General features: G+C 37.6%; 1 long non-coding RNA gene across 1 annotated transcript; it reads left to right on the top strand.

The window, feature by feature from the left end:
* The first annotated feature begins 387 nt into the window (after positions 1-387).
* Positions 388-7,653, top strand: LOC116086878. Its single transcript, XR_004117173.1, has 3 exons — positions 388-482; positions 5,644-5,767; positions 7,468-7,653. It is a non-coding gene; the product is annotated as an uncharacterized LOC116086878 (long non-coding RNA).
* Positions 7,654-8,010: the final 357 nt, after the last annotated feature.

Genomic DNA, 8,010 nt, shown 5'->3' with positions numbered 1-8,010 from the left:
TGGAGGGGAAACTGGGAATGGAGAAATTTACATGTAAATAAAGAAAATATCTAAAAGGAAAAAAATAGAAAAACAATATCATATGCAAATAAGAATAACTTTTTTCTGATCTGTGAAATTCATATATTTTATGGTGGTAAAACATTCATCCCAAACTTTCAGCAGTGTTTCCTTGAAATAAACTCTCATTCTTATACTGTCAATGAACTACATGAATTCATGTAGATATTTTCTTCTTTTACAAATAATAGATTGTGTTCTCACTCAGGCTCAGCTGAAGAAAGAAGTGGACAACCTGCATTTTTCAAGTATTTGTTGAGCCTTTTATGATTATAATTTATAGAATAATTAATATATCTTAATATCATTGCCTCTGCCCAAACATAGTCAGAAGAACACAGAGATCAGAACTTGAGGTCAGACAATGAGTCCAGGCAAAAAGAACACTCATAGACAATGAGAAGACACACAGAAGAGACAAGGTATAAAGACCAGGCATAGGCACCAAAATTCACCATTTTTACTTCTGAGAAATTATATGGCATTTACTCATTGCTGTCTGTGTATATATGTAGTAGACCTAGGACTAAACACTTTGAAGGCACCCAGTGTTTAACTGCCACATTTGGAAGAATAAATATTACCTTTGAATTTCAAAGTGGATAAGTAACTTGTTCATAGCCAGAATGACATGGAGCTTGCTTCTGTCCATAGGTACCTCATTACTTATCTATTGCTGTGCTGACTGCCCATTTAATGAACACAGTACCTTATTTCTAAGATTTTGTATCATATGTGACTACCTCATTATAGTTAATGACAAAGTATAGAGGCTAGGGCTTAAACATGTGCATTTTCTATATTATTTTATGTTCTCATATAATTTTATTCTACAGACAATCAATTTAAAAGTGTAGACATGTAGCCAATTTTATGGTTCAGTTCTTTATTTTTCTTGTATGTAATCTATACAAAACTATTCTTTCATTTAAATGCTAATTGTGTTCACACATGTGGCTAAAAATATTAAACAAAACAGAAAAATTTAATATCACAGCTCCTTGCTTGACTCACTTTCCAGAGGAATTTTTAAACTGAAGACAGATTCAGGGATTTTAAAATTTTATTTATTTATTTATTTATTTATTTAATGTATATGAGTGATCAGTCTCCACACACACCTAGAGGAAGGAATCAGATTCTATTAAAGATGGTTGTGAGGCACCATGTGGTTGCTAAGATTTAAACTCAGGACCTCTTGAAGAATAGTCATCTCTCTAGTCCATTTTTTAAAAACTGTTTTTGAAAATTTATTTATTATTTTTTAAATGTAAGAGTGCTTTGTCTGCATGTACATGATAGAAAAGAGCATTAGGTTCCCATATAGATGGTCATGAGCCACCATCTCATTGGTAGCTGGGACTTGAGCTCAGGAACCCAGAAAAGCAGCTACATTCTTAACCACTGAGCCATCTCGCCAGCCAGTAGCATATATTTTTAACCATAGGAATATTAAACTTACATTCTTTATATTAAAATTTTGTTTATATTATTTTTTAAAAAATCTAAATTATACTTTATTTACATCTATGTTTATCTATCTATCATCTATCTATCTGTCTATCTATTTGTCTATCTATCTATCTATCTATCTATCTATCTATCTATCTATCTATCTATTATGTGTTTCTCTTATGTGTATGTGTCAATATGCTTGTACCACTATGACACACGTATTGAGATTAGAGAATGGCTTTGTGGAGTCAGTTCTCTGCTTCTCCCATGTAGGCTTTGGAATCAACTCAGGCCATTAGGCTTGGCAGCAAGCACCTTTATCCTCCAAACCATCTCACAAACTCTTGATTCTTAATATTAGACTTGCGGTTGGACTCAGTGCTACAGTAGAATCTGATTCTTGTTTTATGCACACAATACTAAGCCCTATGAATATGCTTATCAGTATTCCTGAGTGCCTTCTTCCTCTTGTTCTGTTCACCCCACCCTCCTCTTCCCTTCTCTTCCATGTTTCCCCCCTTCATTCTTTTCTTTTTGCCACTGAGGTTTTTGGTTCCCTCTCTTTTCTCTGTATCTTCTGAAGTCTACTTGTTTATCTTTGTTTTCTTATCTGGACTCTGTTCAGAAGGTCTGATGAGTGCTCCTTAGATATTCATCATAAAAATGGGAAATATAGAATAGCTAAATGTTCTTCCTCCACATTTTACATTTTAAAACATTGAACATCCATATTTGCAGGTCATGTATGAAGTCACACCTGTGCCATGAATGTTTGCGGCTCTGTTGGCAGTATGTGATCTCTCTGATAAGAACAGACAACTTTGCTTCTGCAGAGTGGCTCCTCTTCCTTTTACACTGATGTGTTCAAGTGAATGGCTTGAGGAGTGGCCATGTGTGTTACACACCTAGGGAACGAATGCTGATCAATTGGCTAGAAATGCATGTCCATCTTAAACAATTGACTAAGCACACTTGGTACCAGCCTAGGTATTGTTTCTTGTTTTGATGGACAGGCAAGTAAGTTCTTTGGTCTTAGGACATAGGTCCAGGAGAATGTGGTTTTCAGTTGTGAGCAAGAATCTTGTTAGGGTGTGTTTCTGGGCTGGTGATATAGATTGAGCCAGAAACTGCAAAGTGGCTAGTATCTAGAGACAGAGGTCAAGTCTCTGATCAATTGTATTCAAAGCCTGAAGGTTCCTTTGTTGTGTAAACAATTCTTTTCCCATTAAGCAAGCCTGAGCTTAGCTTTCTGTTATGCTGACCAAAAGAATCTTTTGTAATTGTGGCATATTTACTATGGCTGCAAAATCTTCTATATAGTACCTGCTGACAGCTTGAATCAATGTCATCCTTTCCAGCTTGACTCCTAGAAGCATCTGACGGTTATGCCTTATAAAATATAGCAAAAGAGACATTGAGCTCCATTTTAAAGAAGTCAGCAACTTCCATGTTCTTTGTCTTTACACATATTTCCTGGGAACTCTGAGATACTACGGAAAAATTCAACAGCTCTGGTGTTGTTATGCTGCAGGGACCATGGAAAAGTGCAATGGGCAATCATCCTCCCTGTAGTAGTCTTTTACTGAAGGCATTGACATGTGACTGAAGCTACCTTTGGGATCTCCAGGCCAACCTGACCACTTGAGACTCACTTGCCTGGAGAAATAAGTTGTCAGTTATTGCTGCGTGACCTTGTTATGGTTTTGTGGTCTTTGTGATCTGTGGAATGAATTTAGACAAAACAGCATACTATAGAAGTCAGGCTGCATTTCTTATAGAATTGTGAGTCACTCTCAAGCAGGACATTATATAATGCCAAAGGGGACATTGTACAGAGCTTCAGGTAGGTTGTATACTATTTCTGAAGTTTCTGCAGCATGAATATTTCTTATTTATCAGAAAAAAAACCCTTATAGAAGGAGACAGCAGTAGTCTCACAGTCTTTTAGGTAGTTCAGAAAGTTGTGTTTCCACCGAGGGCCAAAACTATGGTTCAGCTCCCATTCAGATCTCGTTGTTTGGATCCATACTCAGACAATAGGACATATTAAAAGGAAATAAGGAAGAAAATAAAATCCATTAAACACCCATAAATTACCAAGAGAAATTACCATTCTGTAAGAGATCTCAACAAAGCCCGCTTCCTACACTTCCCCTACTTTTGTCTGAGCTGTGGTCATCTTTTCATGTCATAGTTTAGTTGGGAATGGCTCAGTCTTTTTTTTTTAAGTATTAAAACATTTTCCAGTGTTTTTCACCTGGAAAATGAATATGTTATGAGGGACACAGAGAAGAGGCCATTGCTGTGTGATGGACCAAGTCTTTCATCAGTGGGTTTGAAGCCAGATTGTATTTAATGAGACTCTTGGAGATGTCAGTATACATTCATGAGCTGAGATCTCACCCACTGAGTGCTGACTGAACTTTTGACTCATATTTTTATTAGAAAAACTAATATAGCCATTGTTTTCATCTACCATGTTTTAAGGTAATATGTTCTACAGTAATGTATAACTTGAGAGTAGATTTTTTTATAATTTCTTAGAATTCATTTATTTAATTAACTTTTGTGGAAAATTGCTTACCTTAAAATATATATAGTCAGGAAGTGTTGGAAAGGGAAAAATAAACTTTTCCAGTAGCACAGTGACAAATAAACTGAAGTGGTTTTCAGATGAGAGGTGAAAATGAATGCTTTTATTTCAAGATGTGATCTGTAGCTCAGAAGTGCTTTTCCATTATTGCAATTTTAATAAAATGACCTATCTTAACTGCTCTTTTGCCATTAGTAAGGGATGTTGTACCTAGTACACAGGTTAGGCATGTGTACACATACGTGCTTGAAAGCATGACATGAATCACAAAATATCCATACAAAGTTTAAGGCAATTTTTAAAAATTTATTATTATTATTATTTATTTTTATTTTGTTTATACTCCAGATTTTATTCCCCTCCTTGTCTACCCTCTAACTATTCCACATCCCATATTTCCTCCCCACGCCCCTGTCTCCAAGAGGATGTCCCCACTCCCACCCCCCACTAGACCTCTAAACTCCCTGGGGCCTCCAGTCTCTTGAGAGTTAGGTGCATCTTCTCTGACTGAATCCAAATCCCGTAGTCCTCTGCTGTATATGTGTTGGGAGCCTCATATCAGCTGATGTATGCAGCCTTGTTGATGATGCAGTATGGCTGTATGCCTAAATTCATACCTATAATGTTTGCATCATGAAGACATTAGCAAAAATGAATTTGTACTCTGAATAGCACCATTTATATTTTTTTTCTGTGGAAAGATATGTAGCTTCCATGCAAAATGATGTTTACATTAGAAAACAACTTCTAATTATTGCTAAGGAAATACCAATTACAAAAGAAGAAAAGGAGAAATAACTTATGGGCAGGGATAAAATGATTAATTCTAATGAGTAATCCTACTGGGGTAAAATGTAAGACTGACTGGAAGGGTAGTGAAGTGGATATAGCCTGTGACTCTGCCCTCAGGGAGCGTATGCTGATATTGTTCCACGAGGGCAATGAGAGAGAGCAGAGATGACAAATCACGGTTTGGAAGCCGGTGAGCGCCTATGATGCATGATCACCTTCTGTGGGAAGTCAGATCAACTTTACTCGGGGTGATTCAAGGCTTGCATAATTTGGGTGATTGAGAGTAGGAACATCTAAAGTGAGCCAAGGCCACAGACTGATGGCTTAGGGTACTGAAATGCCTCATCAGCATGGGGAAGCATTTCAGGAATCTCCTGTGCTAGCTGAGTGGGTTCTTATGAGGAGAGAGGAAGTCGAGCCTGTGGAGTTAGTAAATCTATGTGACATTCTGCAGGTAGAGGTGTGAGGGTTTTTGAACTCCCCAGACAAGGTCAGAGAAGTAGAAGCCCTGTCAATGAAGGGAGTCCTCCATATTTCTTTGAGCCCAGAAGGCTATCAGACAATGGTAGACTTGAACCTTAAAAAGTTTTCCCACAGTATCCTAGATATTGTGGTTTAGAAGACATAAGCTCAAATTCTGGTACTAATACCTAATTAGTAGTTTTTGTTTTGGACACATATCTGAACCTTCTACATACCATTACAGTATGATTTTTTTTCCCTCTCTGTTTTGTGCATGATAGACAAACTGTTGTGAAAGTAACCAATAAAAATGTGAATGGTACATGTGATGGCTCATCTTCATTGTCAACTTGATTGGATTCTCAATCCCCATGAAGACACACATCTGGCTATATGACGATGAAGGTATTTATAGACAGGTTTACCTTGAATGGGGTCAGCACCACATGGACTGGGGTCCCAAATGGAACAAAAAAGAGGAAAGCAAACTGAGCCTCAGCACTCGTGGCTCCTCGCTTCCCAACTAAACATGCATTTTTACTAGAAAGTTCACACTCTGGCCTTCATACTTTCCTTGTCATGGAGGACTATACCCCTTCAAATATTAACCTGAGAAAACTATTCCTCTTTTAAATTTCTTTTTGGTTAGTTCTTTTGTCACAATAATGAGACAAGCAAGTAATAGTGTAATAATGTAGAAAAATCAATAATGTGGAAAAATTAGTACTTTAAAAGGTTGAAAAGAGACAGTTAGAAATTTCTTCAGCTAGAAAGCACTGACCTGTTACAGGTTACAGGCATGGAGATCAATCATTGTCCTTAAGCTTTCCTCTGGAGTCCTACCTCTGATGGCCCTGGAATAGCCGGGCCTCACGTTGCAGAGACCTGCACAGAAGAATATCTGAGATGCCAGGCTCTTCCCTAGAGAAGAAAAGGTCACCCACTGAGCAGAGTTGAGCCCCTCAACAATGACATCAGTAACCACTCCTTGGATAAATAAGGACTTCTTTGAATGAGAACTGAGACCACGGCTAACCATGCTGGACCTCTGCTTATTAAGATTGATTGATTATGCGTATCATCTGCCCCACACTTGTCCGACTCCATGTAAACCTAGAACACATGGGCTCAGGACACTGGATGACTGTTCCTCTTTCCAATATGGCCATTTGATTTCCCTGATTATTTCTTTTTTAACTAACACATATTGGGGGTGAGTTTCTGAGTCTAGCTTTTTGTTTGTTTGTTTGTTTTCTAGATTACAACCAGGCCTTTTCCCTAAAGCTTCTAATAAGACTATATTTTCTAGATATGTGTTTGTAAGGTGACCCTTAGAAAAACAAACAAAACTGTAATTCCATGCCATACAATGCCCTCTGCATCTCTCCAGCACTATGAAATCAATTATTTTTAAAAAGGGACAGGGAAAGGCCATCTTTCACAAAGCTTCAAATTTAGTTAAAAAGTAATTTAAGATCACATGAGAGGAAAATTATTTCAATACAATTGAAATGTGATAAAAAGCTAGAGGTATTTGGTTAATTATTCTCAGGTGTTTTATAAATGTTAAGCGCTGGTTTATCTTCAGAGTATAATTGCAAGCTTCCCCATTGTTTAAGGAGTGTCACAGTCAGGACTTCCCCTCTCTTTCCTTGTCACAAAGCAGCATTCCATAACATCCTTTTAAGTGGCCTCGAGTGAAATGATTTATTTTCCTTTGCTGCTTTGTTACTTGGAAGCCAAATCTTCAGTGATCTGTTATTTTTGTTTAACTTTGAAGCTTTTCCAAGTTAATGTCATGAAGAACCTGTCACCACTGCCTCTTCAGGTCTACAGGGATGAAATAGACATGTGCAAAACAGACACTCATTCATTCCAGACTTTCCGTTAGATTCTGTGGTTTATAAGCTAAAAATAACATATAATCATGTTTTCATTAGTCAGCTTTTTTTTTTTTTGCATGTGCCCGTGTGTGGTTATGTATGTACAGGTGCATGTTTGTGTTCAAGTATACATGTGCCTCTGTGTGTGTCAATGCCTGTACAGGATACAGGTCAACCTTAGGTGTCATTCATCAGGTACAATCTATCTTGTTTTTTTTTTAGCTGCCTTGTACCCTGCAGATGAAGTTAGGATGACTGGCCAATGAGCTGCAAAGATGCACCTGTTTCTGCCTCTCCAGTGCTGGAATTAGAAGCACATGTCACTGTACCCAGCTTTCCTACTTGTGTTCCAGAGATCGAACTCAGGTCCCCATGCTTGTATGACGACAAATAATTTTACTGACTAAACTCTGTCTTATCCTTATTAACCAGTACTTAATGGTGTAGAACTACATCTAGAAATTTTTCCAGGCATGGACCACTAAAAACCAACTTCAGTCTTATTCATTCTTTCTATTTGAGCCTGTTGGGATAAGCACAGATTCTTATGGCACCTTACAGGATGCATGACCCCATAGCCATGGCAATGAAATAAGTGGAATGACAAACTAATAGAGAGATGTATGGTAATAGTAGTTGAGCTATTAACACACCCAAGTAGAAGGACTAGGTTCACAGGATTCTTATTCAGGATTCTTGCCACTTCTTCCTCTTGTTCTACCTCCATGTGTGTGAACCTGGGAGGTGCTAAAGCACACAGGTTGG

The sequence above is a fragment of the Mastomys coucha genome, unplaced genomic scaffold (genome assembly GCF_008632895.1).
Source record: "Mastomys coucha isolate ucsf_1 unplaced genomic scaffold, UCSF_Mcou_1 pScaffold13, whole genome shotgun sequence".
In the NCBI taxonomy this organism is placed as follows: Eukaryota; Metazoa; Chordata; class Mammalia; order Rodentia; family Muridae; genus Mastomys; species Mastomys coucha.
Note: the sequence above shows the minus strand (reverse complement) of the source record. Positions and strands in the feature narration are given on the sequence as shown.